The following is a 22,321-nucleotide window of genomic DNA, read 5'->3' on the forward strand; positions in this document are numbered from 1 at the left end:
GGCATATTGCTGGGAACATAGCTGCTCCTCAAGAAATGACATCTAAAGAATAAATGGATCAGGCCATAAGTCTCCTCTTATTGTATATTATGAATGTCTCTGCCTTTTAGACTTTAGCAAGTATAATTTAACTTTTTTTAATGATGGCTTATACCATGCTGAGCTCCAATGCCCTCCAGGATCTGTTGTATTATGTGGAATGTTTTTGTTCTGCACTAAATGATCCTAAACTGCTGTGATTTTTACTTCTTTCGTTTGCTTTCTGTAGTTATTTCCCCCATGTTTCCATTCTTGCTGTTAAGCCATCAGCCGTCACTTGTTACTGTTATCGATGTGTCTCTTCCAGTCTTCTTTTAATTTTCTGGTCTTATTGGGCTGCTTATTTAGGGACCATATCACCAAGCCTGTTAGAATTTCCAAATAAGAAAAGTAGGCCTCAAGTAAGAACCCTAGGAAATCCTTTCTGATAAAGCTAGCTAATGAGGGTGGGTTCTATGGTGTAGATGGTGGCTGTAAGAGGTCTTTTTTTGTGTGCCTGGATTCTCAGCTGTTTTCCAATAAAGCAAGTGCCAAGTAAACAAATAGGCATTATGTCCTTAAAGGGGAGTGAGGTTCCCTCTCCTCAGTACTCCTAATGGCCTATATGGGAAAAGAATCTAAAGAGGAGTGGATATATGGTTATGTATAGCTGATTCAGTTTGTTGTACATCTGAAACTAACACATCATTGTAAATCTACTCTACTCCAATGCAAATTAAAAAAATAATAAAGAGAAGTGAAGTTCCCTTTGTCTACAATTTGACTTCTTGTGCTTGTTGGCAATTAGAGATGGTCCACAAGCATATTTGTCTCCATGTCTCTCCTTTCAGAAAGGAATTAGCTTGAACCTGACAGAGCAGTTCAGGGCAGTTGGAAATTGAGGTCCAGTCTCCTCAGGCTGGAAGAGGTGGGAAGGACTGGCTTCTTTACATTCAAGCCTTTATGAGCCAGAATGGAAGGGGGGGGAGAATTCCTAACCCTGTGCAGGAAGCCCGACAGGTATTTTACTCATTTTACAGATGAGGAGAGTAAGAAGCTGGCCATAGAGTGGCCACTGGACTCAAATTTAAACCTCTGCTCACATTAAATTTCATTCATACTGTTTCCCCTTGGGTGTCCTCAGGCCTCCTCTTGTACGGTGGCTTTCAAGACTGCTGAGCATGGCCATTACGATCTTTCCCCTTTCCTGTTTTTTTTTTTTTTTTTCAGGAAAAGCTGTTTCTCTTCCTTCTCCTCCTCCATCCCCGGCCCCTCCTTCTGAGTCTCATGGCCAGCTCCCCATCCCCTTCCTGTCATCTGAACATCAATGCATCTGAGAGCGCTTCATCTTAAGTCTTCTTTCCTTTCTCCTTACATGTGCCCTGGTGATCACAATCTAACCATGGCCCTGCCTGATTTGATTTGTTTCTTAAAAATGATGATGACAGCAACATAGAACAAGACCCCCTGGAGCAGTCACGTGAGTATGTGGAGTCCCTGAGAGACCTGCAGGCAGCTTCCTCTGGCCCCTTCCACCTGCCTGCTCCCAGCCTCCATGTTCGTTGGTCACCATGGTTACTCTGCCTCCCTGGGCTCCAGACTTTGGCTACCACCCTTCAGATGTGGTCTATTTACCGGGCTTAACCCTTGACTTTCCTTTGGCATTAGGGCCTTTTATACAACTGAATTCTAGACCTGGCTGCCTGAATGCCCTATAGCAAGCTATAGAAAGCTCAACATGTTCAAAATAAAACTGGTTGCCTACCATCCCAGTTAGCAACTTCTGAGTTATTCTTTCACTCACATCGGCTCACACTCTACTTCCTTTCAGGTCTTTCTTCTGAATATATTACTTATTTGCCTCCTGATATCTATATCTGTATTTTTTTTTCATATTGCTACACAAAATTGCCACATGTTTAGATGATTAAGACAATAAAGACAACACACATTTATTATCTCATAGTTTATATGGGTCAGGATTTTATCTTGCTGCCTCCTATCTCCTAGGGGCTCCTCCAGATCCTCACCATGTGATCCTTTCATAGGCCTGCTCAGAATAGAGTGGCTTGTTTCCTCAAGGCCAGCAAGTGGATATCCCTGATGGTTCCAGTCTCTGACCTCTAAATGCTCTTTTGAGGGCTCACCTGGTTAGATTGGTTCCCTGCAGGATAGTGTCTCCTTTGATTGACTCACAGTCAACTGATTAGGGACTTCAATCACATCTGTATGATTCTTTCACCTTTGGCATATCACAAAAGTGATACCCATCATATTTTTAGTCCTCTCTCACACTCAAGGGAAGGGGGTTTCATGGGTACCTTTGGGTAGGAATCTTGGGGCCATCTTAGTAGTCTGTCTGCTACAATATCTCATGGCCTCCTGCCTGAAAATTAGAGCCTCTTCCAAATAGACCTTCCTGACTCTTTTTATTCTAGTCTTGTTGTTGTTTAGTCACTCAGTCATGTCTGACTCTTTGCGACCTCATGGACTGCAGCATGCCAGGCTTCCCTGTCCTTCCCTATCTCTTGGAGTTTGCTCAAACTCATGTCCATTGAGTTGGTGATGTCATCCAACCATCTCATCCTCTGTCACCCTCTTCTCCTCCTGCCCCCAGTCTTTCCCAGCATCAAGGTATTTTCCAATGAGTTGGCTCTTTACATTAGGTGGCCAAAGTATTGTAGTTTCAGCTAGCATCAACACCACCTTCTACACTATTAACACAGTGATCTTTCCGCTGGGTAAATATGATCAAATAATTATCCAGCTCAGGTCTTCAAAGGTTTGCCAAAAAAAACAAAACAAAACCCACAAAACCCAAGAGAGGATAAAACAGATTCTTTCATGTAGCATATAAAACTCTGTGATCAAACCCTTCCTGGTTTCCAGGCTCCTGTCTTGCTTCTTTCCTCCTAACACCAAATATTGTACTTCAGCAAGCAAGCATGTATTATTTTTTCATCCACACTGTACTTTTTTCATTCCTTTAAGCCTTTGAATTGTTTGTTCCTTTACTTTCCTGAGATTCCATCCTCCAATGTACACAATGATGGTCTGACTAATGGAGTACAGCACATCTTTCAAATGTGATCTCCTCAGTGACCTTTTCAGATCCAGCTGCCCTTCCTGGGCTCTGCAGCTCAGGGCTCCATTCCTCCACATCTCCACTGGTGTTATCCTCACTAGAGCCCAAGTAGGAGTCACACTTGTCAAGATGTATCTGTGATCTGCTGGGAGAAACCCCATAGAAATGTGCTGCCATTAAGGCTAAGGAAACTTTTGGGAAAAGAAGTCACACTCTGTCCTTTCTCAAGATTCAGGCAGGTCTGGTGATGTCTGCACAGCCAGAGAGGTAGCCTGGCTCAAGGCCTTCCAGCAAGGTCAAGGAGCCTCTTGGAGGCTTGGATTTGTCTCCTGGCCAAACTCATGCTGGCTTCATTCTGATGGGTCTGAACCCTACAGGTCTGCAAGTGCTACTTCACTAAGTTCTGTAAAATTTCTTTAGGGTCTATGACATGCTGCTGCTAAGTCACTTCAGTCGTGTCCGACTCTGTGTGACCCCATAGACGGCAGCCACCAGGCTCCCCCATCCCTGGGATTCTCCAGGCAAGAACACTGGAGTGGGTTGCCATTTCCTTCTCCAATGCATGAAAGTGAAAAGTGAAAGTGAAGTCGCTCAGTCGTGTCGGACTCTTAGCGACCCCATGGACTGCAGCCCTCCAAGCTCCTCCATCCATGGGATTTTCCAGGCAAGAGTACTGGAGTGGGGTGCCATTGCCTTCTCCGAGGGTCTATGACATGGTGAAACACAAACAGGAGTGGGTTGTATCTTCTTAATCTGCAAGACTATAGGCCAGCCTTGACCAAGGAGACTTTGGACAAGGGAAAAATGGCAAAGATAATAACAATATGGAGGAGCAGTGTGCTCTGCTTTGGTCACAGAAGTAGCTCTGGCAGAGTGGCAGGGGACACCTTTGTTCCACTGGGGGAGTGGCAAAAACAGCCGTGTCTGATAGGAGAGGAAATGTTTGGAGGCTCAGTGTGGGGAGTTTCGGTGATGAAGCAGACAGATGGTCAAACCAGCAGAAATTTTGTTACATATCCACTCTTGTTTTGAACCATAACTGTTATCACATTTTTTTCTCTTCACTAGATAGTATTTGTTTTTGAGGATAGACACTGAATTCCCACTGCTCGACGTATCTGAAATTTAACATGTGATGAATGAATGAATGAAAAAATGAATGACCCTTTTCATCCTATGGATCTAATTTCTTTCACTCTTAGGAATGCTGTATGTGTAGAACTTTGAAAACAGATTGGGCATGGGTATTTGGTCTCAGGCGAAAGCCTTTGGGAGGTCTACTTTGATTGTCTATTGCAAACATTAAAAATTGTCCTACAGAAGTATGTGTTCATGGGTTTCTGATATAAAATAATAATTTTATTATTGGAAATAGTAATAATAATCTTTTATTATCTGTTTCAGAGATATGTAGCCTCACTTGTCTGGCATCTTATCCAAGAAGACTTCCTCTTCTCTGGTTCCCTGTGGAATGCATATTAAGCCATTGGAGAGAGAAGAGTAGACAAATGTGGTGATAGTTTCAAAGTGGCTCTAGTTGATTTGAAAACTACCAGCACAGATGACCTCCAGGGCCCCCTTTCTGCTTCATATGTCCCTGGCAGCTGTATCAAATTGATCCTGTTTGACCGTGAAACATGGAGTACTTGAAATCACCAGCCTCTTCCATTCCTACCCAGGGGGAGAAAAAACAGAAAGGAAAAAGATTTCTCTTATTGGACTCAAAGTTTGGCAAGATTACAGATATGATCAGGAGCTCAGGACTGGATGTACAGAGATGTTAGTCAGCTAAATTGTACATGATCGAATGGCTGGTTCCAATGTAATTCCATTAACCTCATTTTTTTTTTTTTTGGTAAAAACAATTAAAAAATTCAAATGCTGTATTCATAAATTGCATTTGGGACTTAATGGTGGTATTTTTTCCCCAACTGAAATGCCTCTGTGAGTTGCCCTCTAATTCCCATTTATTTTTCCTTTATGCTTGAGCCTAATTCTCATGTGGGTCAGAATAAAAGCACTCTGTGCAATCTTTTAACTGTTAAGTTTGCCATCCATAGAGGTCTTGGGGTCCCGACAGACTGTCACTCTTTTGACTGCTAATGTTAAAAAAAAAGCTCTCAGGAAACGTGGCAAAATGGCTAATATTTGAATAGCTGTTCTTTTAAATTATATATGTATATTTCAGTTATAGTCATCTTACTATTGATAAATAGCCTATTTATTTTTTGATCTTGAATGGAATCTTTCAGTGATTGCTATTGATAAATAGCCTATTTATTTTTTGATCTTGAATGGAATCTTCAAGTGGTTGGTTGAAGCAAATAATCATATTTATTATGTGTGTTTATATTAAAATAGCATTTTATAAATCAGGTGAGCTAGATACAAAAACACGGAAATTTACTTACAAAGAACAAGATGCAGAAGATGCAGTTGGGGATTTGAAGGTAGAATCATTTGCCCCTTATTCTCCTGCAGAGTCAACAAATAAAGCGTCTCTCTCTTTTTTTTTTTTTATCAATCAAATTATTAGAACTCTCCATATTTAAGAACAATGTTTTTATTTATTTATTTACCATATTTCTTTGTCAGAAGAACTGAGTTGGTTGTGGATGTTTGTTAGATTTTTGTTGATTTTATTTCAGGAATAGGTACTGATAGTTGCTCTTGCGTGGAATTGTTCCATGTCAACCTGGATTGGTTGAATCCTTTTGGCTCAACCAGGGAAACTTTCCAGAAATTAGGTCCATCCTGGGTAAACATCCTAGTGGTAAAGAACCTGCCTGCCAGTGCAAGAGACGTAAGAGACGTGGGCTAGACCCCTGGGTCGAGATGATCTCCTGGAGGGAGGGCATGGCAACCCACTCAAGTATTCTTGCCTAGAGAATCCCATCGACGGAGGAGCCTGGAGGGCTAAAGTCCATAGGGTCAGAAAGAGTCAGACATGACTGAAGCGACTCACTCATGCAAATACGCACACACACACACACACACACACACACACACACACACACACATTCCTAGCTTTGTGATAGTGTCATATACCTTAAGTAACTTAGCACACACAGGGTAAATATCATGTGAAATGACCAAAAAGAAATAGCAGATAAAGCCTAAATGATTAAGACTAACATTTGTTTTGAATTGTATTTCTATAAAGGAATAGTCCAGTGACTAAGTATTTGTTTAGAATTCATAGCATGTCAGGTACTAAGGGTATACATAACTTCCTCCCTCAGGAATCCAAAATATGGTGATATTTACATCTCACAAGGCTATTTACCATGTGTGATATGGCACATATGTGACATACATACATCAATGAAAAGAATATTGTCCTTGGAATTAAATAGTGATTTCAAATTTTGACTTGGCTACTTATTTTGAGTTACCTTTGTTAAGTCATTCGATCAACATGAGACACTTTTTCCATCTGAATTATATCCAGAGGACAATAAATACCTTCCTGGTTGTTATAAGTGTTAGAGATAATGTATATGCTTCACAGGTGGCACGGTGGTAAAGAATCTGCCAACCAAAGCGGGAGACACAAGAGATGTTTGTTTGATCCTTGGGTCGGGAAGATCCCCTGGAGTAGGAAAATACAACCCACTGCAGTATTCTTGTCTGGAAAATTCCATGGACAGAGGAACCTGGTGGGCTACAGTCCATGGGATCACAACGAGTCAGACACAACTGCTCACACAGGAGCACACATGTACACTGCACTGCCTAGGGCCTGACCTTAATGACTGAAGATAACATAAAAATACATTTGAAGTGGAGTTTTGCAATTTCAAACAGGCAGAGAACACAGATGGATATTGTCTATGATTGCTGGTATTGTCAGAGCCCTTCTTTCAATCACACATCCGTGATGAAAATTGTCAGCAACAGCATTCTTACAAAAGGAGTCACACCCTAGAAGCTGGAGAAGTCCTTGTTAGACTCCGTGTCTTAAAAGACTAGTTGTGGCTCCTCGAGGTGGCAAACATTAACTTACTTTTTTTGTTTGTTTGTTTTCTGAGAATGTGTGCTCCGTACAACTGCACGTCTCTGCACACCTGCCTTGCCGGGGAGAAAGCAAGAAGGCTGTTCTCTGGGAGGGTGGGCTGTCTGAGTCTCACCAAAGGCATGCCTTCCTTGGGAAAGAGCAGAGGACATTTCGTTTCCCCAATCCTTTTTGTCAACATAGTGGGAGTTATCTGAATTTCATTTGGGTATTAAGTGAAGTTGAGTTTCTCTCTGTTAGAGGAGCTGCTGTTATTGGATTAAAACAACAGTTGTTGGGAAGCACTGAAGACTCCATGGGGGATTTCTCTATCAAACAGCAGGGTCAGAGTTTTGGGTTTTCTCTTTTCTAGTAACCCCACTCACCAGAGATTCCTGTTTTGGAGGTAACAGTATCACTTAGCTGGAGACCAAGGGGACAATGCAGAATTTCTTTCTTATTACCAAGGTGCCAGAACAATCAGCTTGGAAATAATCCAAAGCTTGATTTGACTCTCAGCTGAGGGGTGGGACTACCTATTAGGGGACATGGAATTCAGCTGGAGGGGAAAATTTCCTAAGTAAGCGACGACCTCCAGGTAAAGTCACACATTCTTATGTTGGGTAAAAAGGCCACCTTATGAATATTAACTCATTCCCAGATTCAACTGTGGTTTACAGTCACTGTGGATTTTATCCTTCGAGACAGCCCCTGGCAGCCTTGGCATTTACCAGAGTGACGTTCTCCTTTAGGTAAATGCTGGAGGCCAGTGCCAGAACCATTGGGATGTGCAGGGTGACAGCCGCCTGTCCACTGAGCTGAGAAACCAAAAGCCTGGGTTCTAACCCCGAACCCCGTCTGCCAGTGCACAGCCAACAAATCTATCCAGTAAAGAGAAATACATTCAGATGCCTTGAAAGTTTAGCATCTGCTTCTTGTTGGCTCCTGCTGCTTCAGAAAAACATTCGGAAGTTTCTATTGGATTTGGAAGAGATGGAGATGGCGTATTTTCCACATCTCCAGAAGCCTACACCCCACTTGGGGAGCTTCATTTACATGCACATCGGATGCCGTCTGACTGCTTCGGACTGCACCTTTGAGCAGATCCGATGGGATCCCCACACGCATGTCAATGAAGCTCCCTTAGCCCGAGCCTTGCTCCAAAGAGGCAAAGAGCAAGCTTTTCTTGAAACTTGTTACCGCGACAATCTCAAACCAGACACCACAATAAGGAATTTTTTTTTTTTTTTCCTTGCTTGTGTGTATGCCAGGAGGACGCCACGTAACTTGGTTTTCCAGACCGAGGTAATTTATTTAAACATGGATTATTTGAAAAACGGGAAGGGATACAGGGCTTGATTTTAATCCCTGCTAACATAGAGAAAAGAATGCTCGTGTCACAACTCAGTGAGTGTAAAAATTAAAAAAGGCTGAGACTATTGTTTGAAAACAGGCAAAATAATTAAAATTATTATGGAATAATCACATATCACACAACAGCCTCTCACTCTTCTGAGCAACAATCCAAAACGGCTCCTCCAAAGCGGGCCCAAGGGCAGAGGTTCCGTATATCATTCAAAGACCATCTGTCGTGCAATTCCTGTAGCGCCTTTGCACTATTCTGAGGGCAGGCAGAAATTTAGTCCTGGCAGTTCTCTCTCCATTTGCTAACAAACAGCAGTGATGGCAGATAAATATGGCAAACAATAGGCGTTTGAAATGAACTGGAAAGGGATGGGGAGTTTTGGATCCAGCACCAAAATCAGAAGTTCTGGGTCCTGTGCTGGGCTCCGGAGACCCCCACGGCCGGATCCTGCCATGTGGCAGCGCCGACGGACATCTGTGGGCTGAGCGAGGCTTCCGCGCGTCCAGCCAACCTGCTCAGGGCCTGATTTAAATGCAGTTCTTTTTCTTAAAAAAATTAATAATCGCAAAGACTCAAAGCTAGAGTTTTTTTTTTTTTTCCTGCTGTTGTTGGTCCAGGAAAGTCAAACATGGCACACAGTCCCCGAAGTCGGCATTTTAGTTTGCAATCTGTTCTTTTATATGGAGGCCATATCACCTTCCTACAACTCCGCTCACTCATGCTTTCTTGTGCGTGCTGTGCCTGCTAAGCTGCTTCAGTGGTGCCTGACTCTTTGTGACCCTATGGGCCAAGAGGCTCTTCTGTCCATGGGATTTCCCAGGCAATAATATTAGAGTGCATTGCCATGCCCTCTCCAGGGAATCTTCCTGACCCAGGGATCGAACCCATGTCTTCTGTGGCTCCTGCATTGCAGGGAGATTCTTTACCACTGAGCCACCGGGCAAGCGCCTATGTGTTCTTGTATCCTGTCTCATTCTGTGGTTTTTCTTAGCTAGTTGGAGCATAATCTTGATCATTATGCACTATGTGGTGTCTACATTCATTTTTTTCAGTAGTATCAATTTGAGATTTGTTTGATGTTGAATCAGGAAGGTCCAGATACTCCATCAATCTTCAATAATTACAGTTTTAAATCGCAAATTAATAGTACCTGAGAAACTCTAGATCAAGGCTCTGGGTTTGAATGTTCAGAGCAAGCTAGAATTCTGACTCAAATCCTCTTTGAAAATCATTTGTTGGTCACTTTTCTGTGACTGTATCTATATACACATAGACTCACAGGCTCACATACCTCGCTCTTCACACCCTATTTCTACCTGCTTTCCAATCCCCAACAACTGAATCTCTGTTAGTATGTCTCTCTCTCACACACATATACACAAAATTCATTAGATAGAAGTTTCTGGAAAACTTCACAGCAGTTTTAAGAAAGGATCACTTATTGAGTGGAACAGTGTTATTTGCAATATGTACAGAATATTTAACAATTTTAATTTTTAATTGGAGTAACAAAATGCTGTTCCAGCTGATCTTATAAAATCAGCATGTCATGCCGCAGAAGACTGTTGTCTGCACCGATAAAGAACCCACGTGGATCCTAAGTAGCAAGGAAGCCCTAGACATGTGAAGTGGACTCTGGAGAGGCATTGCATTTGTATGGTCTGTGGTTCAGGCCACTAACAGGAGCTGCAGCAGGTGGGTGTGATGTTCAGAGACAAATCTAATTTCTCTATTACTGAAATTATTAAAAGGCAAGGAGCTGATATGGAGAGCTCTTCATGCACTGTCCCTGACTTGGGTTCTCAGAGTTGTGTCAAAATCGTGTGCTCAGATCCAGTGCTAAAGCCCTAATGACACTTGGGTTGTAGTTCAAGCAGGTTTTTAATGTCCACCACTACTTTGCAGTGGGCATAGTTTCAAACTCAACAAAAAAAATTCCATTTGGAAGCCTAGGATCTTAGAGCTGTAAGGAACTTTAGGGAATTATTTACTTTATAGATTTGGCCAAATGGAATTTAAAAAAGTTAACATGATTTTCCCAAAGTCATTCAATGAGTAACAGAGACCATATTTGGGTCTTTCCGACTTTTCAGCCTAGGTTAGTGCTTTTTATCATACCACACTGTCCCTTTAGGTCTTGGTAGCATAGGTGCCTGAATCATACAGTGCTTGGTGAGATAAACCGGTGTACGAGTGGAATTTGTGCAATCATGGGATTGGAAGACCCTGACCTTTCGACCAATCCATGCCAATGTTATGGTAGGATCGTGGACAACTGAGACATCTCTTCAGTCTTTGTGAACTAATCGCCAGGGACTTTTTCCGTGTCCAGTCCACTGTGTCATTTTCAGTTGGCTCTGTGTGTAACAGATCTGTTTACCTATCTGGCTGTTTGCAAATAACTGTAATTCAGGTTACCTGACTCATAGAACAGTTTTTCCCCCTTCTCACCCCAACATTTTTTCGGAAGATCCTGACACTTTTGCTACCTGTGGTTTCCTCCCTGTGGTGGTGGTGTCACACTTGAGAGCCACTTTTGTCAGGGATTTTGCAAGTCAGTTGTTAAATTGCTGGCAGCTTTGAACTGACCATGGCAGACTGTTTACACCACAGAAATTGGCAAACATGACAAGTCAGGCCCCCCGACCTCCATCCCCAGAGAGCTGGTTGTTCAACATTTACCAGCACATGATGGCTCCCGTCCTTACCTTCCTATCTTTCCTAAGACCAAAGGGTGAATTTAAAAAAAGCTTAAAACTCAGTACTTCTATAGCTGGAACTGTCCAGTGAGACAAAGGTAAACAATTCTATAGCAAATCTCTACTAACCAAACAGTAGTCTGACAGCATTGTTGTTTTCATTACTGGTACCCGTAGCAATGACTTAATTGGAGATACATAGAAATGCTTATTTCTAGATCTTTCTAGAACTGTCTCCCTACTAATATAGATGATATTTCACAATACATATCTATGTACGCTGCCAGAAAGGAATTCATTCAGACTCCTGAATAAATTCACCACATCTCCATTTATGTCTGTGGATTCTTACCCTCTCCTTTCAGACGAGGAAATGAAGTAATATCCAAACTGAATATGTCATTAAAATTCAGCCAATTCAAAATACACTTATCAAGGGCCTATTAAGGCACGGGACAATAAGATCTCAACTAAATGAATAATATTAGGAAGAGCCCCCTGTCCTCTAATTGTTTTTAAATTCAAAACAAATTCATGTGCGTCTATTTCCTTCATCCTCCATCTGAAGGGCTCCATCCGCAAGCTCCCAGTTACAATGGTCTCCCCTCTTCCCTCTTCTTCAAAATCTTCACAATGAATGGGAGAGGAAAGGATCTGTGCTCTTAGGCCAGAATAGAGGGGATTTAACAGCAGTAGGTGGCAGCTGGTCAGTTTACCAGGCAGTCCTAAAGTGGAGATGTTCCTAAAAAGAGAATGGTAGTTTCCATGCTGTCCTGGGAACTGGCTCGGGCTTCCAGGGCAAATGCAGACTTCATCTCTGCCAGGACAAGTCAAACTGGAACGTGTGGTGAAGGCAGATGCTGCTGAAAATCAAATAGGGAATCAAGTTCCTCCAGAACCTCCTGGATGGTGGAGTCAAAACAGCGAAGAAAGATTTTAAATATCAATGCCAGGCCGACTACTAAGTCACCTAACCTGGTTAATAAATTAGCTGTTCTGTGAAAACCTATGTGCACATCTCTGGATCATATTTTATCTCTTGAGGCTTCCTCTTCTGTCTTCCCATTTGAACATAAGTGACTACAGTGGGCTACCTGAGCACCACTTTTCCTTAAAGAGATCAAATGTGAAATGTCTTTCTGTGTCGAAAACAGTGAAGATCCTAACTGCTGACAATGTTTTGCACTGGAAAGCATAGAATGGAGCAGAACTGAATTTCAGTTCTAGTCTGTTAGTGCTGAACAAGCCCCATGACACTGGGCCAATAACTGAATCACTTAGAGCCTCTGTGTGAGCTCATCCCTGAATGAGATTAAAATCGCTGGATCTGTATATATCTGTCATATTGTCATATATATATATATATATATATATATATATATATGACAGCAGGCTGGTAATTCTTTAATATAATCATTTGGGATTCCCTTCTTCCCATCACCAACATTTCCTTCATATAACTCACTTATTTTTATATGTCCCATACCTCTTTTTAAAAGTCTAAATTTAATTCTTTTTCTTTATAGACATGATTCTTGAAGAGTGGTCTCCAGACCAGCAAGGCCAATATCACTTAGGAATTTGTTAGAAATGCAGTTCTCAGGTCTGACCCTGGGTCGGCTGATTCAGAAACTCCTTAGGTGGGGGCCTAGCGATCTGTATTTTGATAAACTTTCCAGGTGATTTTGGTGGACAGTTTTAGGGTGTCAGATTGAGGGGTGAATCTGAGGAGCAGGATAATATGTGTGGGGAGCAGCTGTCAAAATCCCTTTGGTGATCAAGGCCCAAGTTTTCTTTAAACCCAGGCATTGTCTTTCAGTTTGCAAAAAGCATGCCAGGCAGGTACTGCCTTGCAAAAGTGGAGTCTGAGGTTATTATTGTTGGTTGTAAAAGCAGTAATAATGTGAGTGTATTGCTTTTTACATTTTTGTATTTTTACTTCATTTTCTCATTTGAGGCTTGGAGCTGGAATAGTGATGAGAGGCTTTGATACTCTGAGTGGGGGCCTAGCATCCTAACAGGCTGATTTCCGGGCACGGAGGCACGTGGTCCAGCTCCCAGGCCACAGTCCCTGGAGTGTGCATGTGTGTGCTCATCATGTCCAGCCCTGTGCTACGCCATGGACTGTAGCCCGCCAGGCTCCTCTGTCCATGCGATTCTCCAGACAAGAATAGTGGAGTGGGTTACCATGCCCTTCTCTAGGAGATCTTCCCAACCCAGGGATGAAATCCACATCTCTTCATCTTCTGCATTGGCAAGCAGATTCTTTACCCCTAGCACCACCAATGGGCAAATTACCACCAATACCACACAGATTCTGCTCCTCTCTCAGATTTGGATCTACACCCTTTTCTGGGGAATTGTGGATCTAGCAGACCAATAACCACATGTCTCAACCAATGACAGATACTGCAAGGGAAATAATTTTCACATTTTAAGTCACCCAAGTCCGTGACTAAACATGTTACAAGTGTAGATGGAAAAACTCTGGTTTCTGCAGTTCTTGGGTGAGAGGAGCCGGCTGACTGGGAATTACTTAGACCGAGAGTCAGAAGGGGCTGCAGAATCGGGTGACATATGGCCCTTGGGCCTCTCACTCCTGTGATTGGCAGGTCACACTCACTGGTTTTTTGACTAAGGCCTGTCACAGTTGAAAAGACAGCTAGTGAAATGGTTTTCACTTCACTGAGGGCGATGCCACGGGTCAGCCAATGCTGCCATCCCAACAGTGAAAGGCCGCAGTGCCTCTCTGTTGAGGACCCTGCTCAGAGCCGTTTCACAGTGCTGTGTGTTGTTGCTGGATGAGATGGTGGCCAGATGGGCTAATGGAAAGAAGAGGAAACATTTTAACCTACACATATTTGCTAAAGCTGACAAGACAATGTATTATTTATTAACAGGCTTACAGGGAAGTTAGAATCACAACTGAGCAAACAGAAGAAGGAAGTGTGCCCAAATTAGCTTGCTTTGGACAAGAATTAGAAAATACACAAGAAAACACCACATCTACACCTTGATGGAGTAGGAATTTCTAAGGAAGATCTAGAAAAATCAAGACTGTCTTTGCAGGCGTAAATTTGATCTGATTTGATAGTACATTTGGTGGCAAACCTCTGCAGTGTTCCTGGCTTGTACGCATCACACAAGAGCACATATTCATTAATGCAAATGCATATTTAATTGTCCTTAAAATGAAATTATATAGCATTTAGAAATGAATAAATGCATAGCCGTTGGGATTGTTCATGGTGACATCTCTCATTTGTTTCGTGTGTGAGAGAGAGAGGGGTGGGGAGAGAGGGACCTTTTTGTCATCAGTGACAGCCTCCTATGATTTCAGAGAAGGATGTGGATTGTTCTGGCAAACATTTCCATGTTACCATTTGATAGAATTTGAAATGCTAGGGAGGCTGGACCCTCTGTGAGTTTTTCTTAAGCAATACCTTCCTTCTCTCTTTCTATTTTTTCCTGTTTTTTCTTTAATAAAAGTTTTTTTTTTTTTTTAAATCTTGAATTGGTGCTCAAATTCATCATGGGATATGATTAGAAAAACATAAAATAATGTTAATCTGATAACATGGGTGAAACATACCTTTAAAGGGATTAAAAAAAAATCTAAAACCACGTGAATGTACAAATCTAACTTTCACATCTTCACTGAACCCTTTTTCAGAGGGCACGATGGTTTTTGAGTGTCGGCCTTGGCGCGGCTGTCGAGATCGGGAGATACTGCAGTTTGTTCATCGTGGGAAGGGTGTTTCCCAGGATGGTTAAAGAGAAAATTGCACTGATGAAAGAATATATTCAGTCAAAATAAAATAATTCTCTGGAAATGAAGATTTCTCCCGTTGACCTGCATTGTGTGTGTGTGTGTATTTTTAAACAAATTTTCAACTCTTTTTTATTTTTATTTTTTGTAACAACTGCCAGGAAAAAAATTTAAACCTTGACTTTGATGTTTTGAACTTTCCGAGTAAGTTGATGTATGTACATCATGATTAAAGACCAAACACCGGCTAATACCTACCTGGTAAAAACCAATGGCAAATTAATTAAACAGAGTGCGTTTTATTCTATATAAAAGCTAGTCAGTTATTTCTGCTATTATGACTCTGGTGAAAATAATTAATTTGAAATCCATAGATAGGTTTAAATTTAATTTCTATTATAGTTGACAATAAGGACCCAGGCTCATTCAGTGGTTCTTTTTTCTTTCTTTCTGTTTTTTTATAGTGAGATTTTTTTTTAAATTTTAAGTAACAAATGATTATCCTTCATATTACAAGTTTGAACAATATCTGCCATTTGTGAATGATTGTTTTCTAGCATGGATGTTATGATGAGTGTTATTGTAATGGCTTTTCATATATGTTTGTTTGTCTGACGATATCTGTTCATTTAAAGGATTTATCACCATCTGAAATCCACCCTCTTCCTTTTAGTCAGTTGGTGGTCTTTATTCAGAATGCCCTTTGCTTGCTCTTTGCCCAGCCTGGTCCATTAGTAGCTGTCTTTTCTGGTGTTCATTCTAAGCTTCATTTTGGTCTTGGCTGTGTGCATGTGAGGTCAAATGACAAAAAAGTGAAAAATCCTGCCATTACGTAAGCAAATGCCCCAGCTGACCTACCAAGTAAATTTGCTTTCTTTAACAAACTGAATTCTGTAGAAGTAGTTGTGCACAGTACAGACTGACTGTAGGCCATCAGAAGGAAGATGTGCCCGTACTTCTAAGAGATCTATTTCACCTTGATCTTGAGTTCAAAGATCATTCAAGTTGTGGCTCGCTCTTTCCTTCAGCAAACCTGTGTGATCCAAAAAGTAGATAGACTGGGATAGGTGGAGAATTCCATCATCTGCCCTTTTGGCTTTCATTCAATTAGCAACCAGGCCACTTTTGCTCATCCCTGTCATAGAGTTCGCAGGGCAGATTAGATATTCACTTTGAAGGGTATTAGAGTTATGGACATGACACTTTAGTTTTTTTCACCCTCTGAGGACGTCTTTCATTCTGAATTTCTAAGCAAATTGGGAAAAAAAAGTTGAAGCAGCTTTTGTCTAGTGTGTAGTGTTAAATAAAAATTATTAGCAATTCCTGGCTTATATTGATTTCAAATATTAAAAGCTCTGGAAGCCTTTACTGTTTGGTTATATGTAATCACTCTAATTGTTTTGGTAAATAGTGTACTAGTCTTCCAAATTCTGACCTAGTTCCTAAGATAGCTAATGATGTGTTTTGTTTTTTTTTTCTCTTGGAAGATCTTTTTGAAGAATAGTGTATGTACCTTAAAATATTTTTCTTACTATAGAATTAAAGTTTATTGTAGAGAGTATATATTATGAAAAAAGAAGACAATAAATATCACCTTTAATTTTACCTTCTACAGATAAGCACTCCATGAATGCATGCATGCTAAGTCACTTCAGTTGTTTTCGACTCTTTGTGACCCCATGAACTGTAGCCTGCCAGGCTCCTCTGTCTGTGGGATTCTCCAGGCAAGAATACTGGAGTGGGGTTGACATGCTCTCCTCCAGGGAAGCATTCCATAATTTGAGGTATTTACTTTTAGAAATTTTCCACTATGCATATAAAAAAATGAATGTTATTTCCTTATCAGGGCTTAAGGGGTTAAAAGGGAGAGAGGATTATTTCACTTCTTGCTTACATTTTCAGCTCCCTCTTGGTCCCCTCTTTAACAGACTGTCTCTGGAGTGATTCAGGATGCTGAGGCAGTTGATCACTGAATAAATCTTCCCTGACTCTGAAAATGTTACAGTATTATGCAGTGCACACAACGCAGGTTGCAGCTGAGCTGCTCTGTGGCCAGAGATGATCTCTGGGTAAAGAAACTGCTTGGAATTACCCAGGGGAGTTTGCATTTCTGTAGCGAAACAGTGAGCACAGAAATGGAATTGAGTGACTTGCTCAAGATTTCGGCCATATAAACACTGAACACGGGCTGGGAGAGCACAAGATAAAAGAAATTTCAGTATCTTTTGATTCGGGGAAGAGAAGGACACCTTATAAATGTCATTCATTAGACAGCCCAGAAACAGGCATTTCAAATACATCATCAGATGGCTGGCAGGATGGAATGTCCTGGAAGCCCCATTTCTCCTAGTGCCACTGTGAACAAGAGAGCCATGTAGCATGAGGTAATGTCTGCTTCAGAGAGCCACGGAGCTTCAGATGTCAGCCTGTCCTCTGTCGACGTTGGGATGTGGGAGATGGGGTTGCGGGAGGTGGGGAATGGGAGTGTGGCAGGGAGACCCTTCAAAATAGGTTCTCTGAGAGATCTGTATCCTCAGCTTTTGGACGGTGAGAAATCAGTTCTTGCACTTGGATTTAAAGGAATATTTTCATGCCATTGTGACCATTAGAATCACTCTGAAATCTAGCCCTCCAAACTGTGAGCTACTTGTCTTCTTTAATTTTTGTGTTTCCAGTGTTGAGGCAGGTGCCTGAAATATATTAGATGCCCAGTAAGAACTTACTGAATGAAGAAATGAATGAATGTGTGTAGTTAACAATGATTTAGAATTAGCTGCAGCAAGTGAAGGGCATGGGCATATATAGCAGAAGATCCTTTTCGTGTATATCATCTCTGCTTCATGTACCAAGAAGAGTAAATTCTTAAGATACGGGCACTGTGGTATAGTCCATGGAGGATGCAAACTGTCAGCTTCAATTCAGTACACAGACTTGTTTTCTAGGGGGTGAGAAGTGAAGGAGGGATGGCAGAGGTGGCTCAGAGTACTACAGATGTTCTTAATGGAAATGCCTTTGGGAAGAAATACTTAGCAGACACACAACTGCTTTGGTTAAAGGACATGGTCCTGTACACAAATTTACTTGCCTTGTTTGTGGAGACATTTGAACTTGACAGTCTTGGTGTGGTGAAGAGCTTCTCTGTAGGCCAAATGTGCTGAATGTACCCACTCTCTGGGGGTAGGGTGGGGGATCAGGGATTTATAATTTCAAAAGCCCTCCCCTGTGATGTGGACACAGGTGGTCTGCACCCAGGCATTTAGGAACCAGTGGTATTGAGGAAGGAGTAATGTGACTTTTCCATTTTTCTATAATTTATGTGAACCATTTAGTCTTAATGTCCAATTACGATGCAGTGCCATAACAATCACCACATGTATGTTGTTAAATGTGTGCCTGATTAACTTTATTACAGGTTGTATCTGAAATAGCAGTAACTATACCTACATGGGGTCTCGGTCTTCAGAGATTTTTATGAGTAGGATATTAGAAACATAAAGGGGGCACAGTTGAGGGTCAGACTTTGTAAGTTTTCACATGTATCTCTGTGAGGAAAGTTAAGCTGTAACTAGTTTGTCATCATTTTTTTTAATTAGTTTTTAATCTGTAGAATATTGTTGTTATCTCTTTCATAATACATGGACTTTCATTTCCTTTGTGATGGATTTGGGAGAAAGGAAGAAACTGATCTAAAAGTACACAGAACAAGGAAAGTTCTGTTGTGATGGCAGTTTCCCCTTTACCATGAGATTGCTCTGATATCAGACTGTGCGCTGGTGTCCACAGCATCTGCCTGGTGACAGTGAGGAGTGGCCAGGAAAGCTTGAACCAGAAGCCATATTGAATTTACAGATCCATCCCAAGGAAAGAAAGAACGTTCTGCTCAGGACAGACTCTATAAATGACCGATGTGCCCTGCCTTCTACCACACAGCTCTATTACGCCAGAAATTGCCAGGCACTACTTGTTTACAGCACCTGTAACACCAGATGCGACCTTCTGGACAGTGGTCTTGAAGTCAGATTTCAGCCAGTTACCATCATCTTGTCCCATTCCATCACTGGTGACTCAGATGGTGAAGAATTTGCCTTCAATGTAGGAGATCCGAGTTGGATCCCTGGGTCCGGAAGGTAATGCCTACCCGCACTAGAATTTTTATCTGGAGAATTCTATGGACAGAGGAGCCTGGCAGGCTACAGTCCATGTGGTTGCAAAGAGTTGGATATGACTGAACAACTAATGCTTTCATTTTGTCCCATTCCAGTAAAAAAAGAGAAACAAGAAAAAGGCAAGTTGAAAGGATTATGTAATATATAAGTATACAAAAAAATACATTTTGGGAGATGAGTCATTATCTTGTACAACTACTGAAGTTGGTAAATGGACCAGAAATGTCCGCCCCAAGTGCCACAGGGGGCTGAACAATGACATAGGTCTCACCTTCAAGACTTCACAGTGTGTCAGGCCTGGTCTGGGTCCAGCTGTCACTGGAATCAGCAGGAATCTCAACTCCTAAATCACTCAGCCACTCACTGACACCAGTCCCCTTCCCTTTTAGTGAAGGGCCGAGCTCTGACATAAAGGGGCTGCTCTAGCTGCCTTTCCACCTTGAGGGATCCCCAGGGAGACTGTGATGCTTGTGCAAAGCCTGGGCCTTGGTGCTCAGGGCCACCTGACCTTACATTCCAGCCTTAACACTCACTTCTGGTGCAACACTGGGCTGATTAGCTCTGAGAGACTTGTTTATTTTTTCAATTTTCATTTTAAAATTATTTTTAAGATTGGTGTATAATTGCTTTACAATGTTGTGTTAGTTTCTGTTATACAATGAAGTGACTCAGCTATATACATATATCACCTCCCTCTTTGAACCTCCCTTCCACCCCCTGCCCCATCCCACCCTTCTAGGTCATCACAGAGCACCAAGCTGAGTTCCCCATGCTGTACAGCAGCTTCCCAGTAGCTGTCTATTTTACACATGGTAGTGTATATATCCAAGAGCCTTGTTTCTGTAGGTGGTAAACAAAGAGGATGAGATTCACCTTGCAGTGTTGCTTTGAGGATTAAGTGAGCTTGTATAGACGCAGGGCCTGTCACATGGTCAGGTATCACTGAATGGTGCCATTTTCTTTGCAAGGGGCTGTGGAGTTGGCCCAGGGGGACCCAGACACCACAGTGGAGGTTCCACAGGTTCCTCTATGCCAGTGCAGAGGGACCAAAGCGGCTTTCCAAGGGAGGGGCTCTCCTATAAATCAAGCCTCTCCCCCAGCCCCCAAGGGTAACTGGACAGTTGTCTATAACCAGGAACACTAATTTGGATCTGAGCACTAAACTGTACCAGAAAACATGCTACCAGTCTCACAGTTCTATGCTCTGTTAATACTCAGAGGCCTGACTGGTACCTAATGGGGCTATGAGGGCACTGCTTTCTGTGTATGCAAGGGAGGAGAGGTGACAAGAAGACCAGAGACCGCTAAGGGTCAAGGTTAGGAGTTGTTTTATGATTCTGTTAAGAGCCTGCAGTTGTTTACAGCGGTGAATTTAAGGGATAAAGCAGATTCATCAAAGATATTTTTATGGCACAGGGGTGCCTTTTGAAGGTCTGCTTTTCCCTCCCTTCTTATTCCTGCTCCCTCTCACCCTGGCATCCCTTTGTGACCAAGGCTATTGCCCCCAAACTGTACCCCTGCCCCTCCCCCTGGGGAAACTTGCAGAAAACCACAACTAGCCAGATCCTCCATCCTGTTCACAGCACAAGAATCAGAGAATCTAACCAGAAGAAAGTTGGTGCAAGCTGGGTTCAGCTTCAGAAGCAGGACAGAGGTTGCCCTGCAGCCCATTACCATCTCACTGTAATAGTAAGATCTCTCCCCGCCATGCCATGAGGGTTTGACCCACTCCTGACCCAGATGCCAAAGGACCATACAAAGGCAGAAAAGAGGTGGCACCCCAGTTTCAGGAAGAACTGTGCCTATTCCCAGAAATCCAATACATTTGCCTCCCTTTCATTAACCTTGCCTTTAAAACCTTGCCTTAATTGCACTCTGGCTGAGAACTTGATTTTCTGAACTAAGTTCCCGCTTCTCTATGCTCTGGTCCTTGAATAAATCTTGCCCTGCTTGATCTTAGCTTTGGTTTCATTTTTTGGCTGTTTGACTCAGAAGGTTGAAAAGAAACTCCCTGGCTGAAAAAGAGGGTCTCTGTCCAGGCTAGGGCCCCAGTGAGGGTCCATATGACCCAACTGGTGTCACCTTCAGGGTTTAATAGCATCTAAGGCAAGCTCCCCCTTGGCTGAAGGGCATTTCTGATCCACCCTATCTTCATTTGGCCTTATTCTTTAGTTAAGTCTGTGACACTTTGTCCTACCTGTGCTTCGTTGTGATTTTTTGCAATGTTTACTAATTATTTAGCACATTACTTCTTATTTCCTTTAATGAGAAGTAAGCTTTAAGGATTGTAAGCTTCAGGAGGAGAGGGAAGAATTTTACATTTTTTGGTCATTCTTTCAGATCCTAGTCAAGGGCCCTGTGCATGCTGGTAAGTATGGCAATAAATATCAGTTGGGTAAACAAGTGTTCCTGTTTCTAGAATGATGTTGGGTTTGGTCAGTGAATTCTTATTATAAGAAGGACCAGGGTTCATTGTCGGGGGGGGGGGGGCATATTTGCTTTATTAACTCTCCTGGTCACCTTAACTTAGTGTAGAACATTCAACATGGTTGAATCTTCACTCACTAATCAAAGAAGGATGCCTGGAATGATGGGCATCACAGACCGGAAATTATCCCTGGTTTTACTTCTAAGAAAAGGAGTAACTTTTTAGACAATTCACTCTAGCATACACTGCTTCAGCTTCTTCATCTGTGAAATGAGTGTTGAGTAGACACTCATTGTAAGTTTCTGGTATTGTCAAAGATTTTACTCTCTTTAAGTGTTTTTAAGATTTCTTTTATAACTATGAGTGCTCATTATATATGCCGTAACTGTCTTGGAAAGTGTAGAAGCTGAATTATTCAACCTTTTAAAAAATTACATTTCTAATGAACAATTTTTAGTGTTTTCACCTATTTTGGATAAAATTACAAAAAATATTCTGATAAAATGAAGGTTTTACCTAAGATGAGGATTCAAAAAAAGTATTTAAAAAATAAAAAATGCCTTTCTAGTATTTTTTATGAAAAAATATTTTATAGCATTTTACTATTTTAAAAATTTGAATTTAACTTAAAAACTCAAAACTCAGTGCTATAAAGCTGTGAAAAGTAGAGAGACTGAAAAAAATCTAATATCTAGAATAAATATATTTTTTTCTGGTAAAATTATAGACAGTATTATGAATGTTCTGCCTGATTAACTTCCGATTACAACATTCTAATTGGAAAAGTCCTTCAGGT

At 41.7% G+C, this 22,321-nt stretch overlaps 1 long non-coding RNA gene across 1 annotated transcript in view; it reads left to right on the top strand.

Annotated features, from left to right (window-relative positions):
* LOC147365951 (uncharacterized) overlaps positions 1–4,997 on the top strand; it is a 41,377-nt gene extending 36,380 nt beyond the window's left edge. The window contains exon 3 of the long non-coding RNA XR_015133082.1: positions 4,508–4,997. This is a non-coding gene — a long non-coding RNA (uncharacterized LOC147365951). The remainder of the gene's footprint in view (positions 1–4,507) is intronic.
* Positions 4,998–22,321: the final 17,324 nt, after the last annotated feature.

The sequence above is a fragment of the Bos grunniens genome, chromosome 9 (genome assembly GCF_055505025.1).
Source record: "Bos grunniens cultivar Pamir isolate PY7600 chromosome 9, Bosgru_T2T1.0, whole genome shotgun sequence".
Lineage (NCBI taxonomy): Eukaryota > Metazoa > Chordata > Mammalia > Artiodactyla > Bovidae > Bos > Bos grunniens.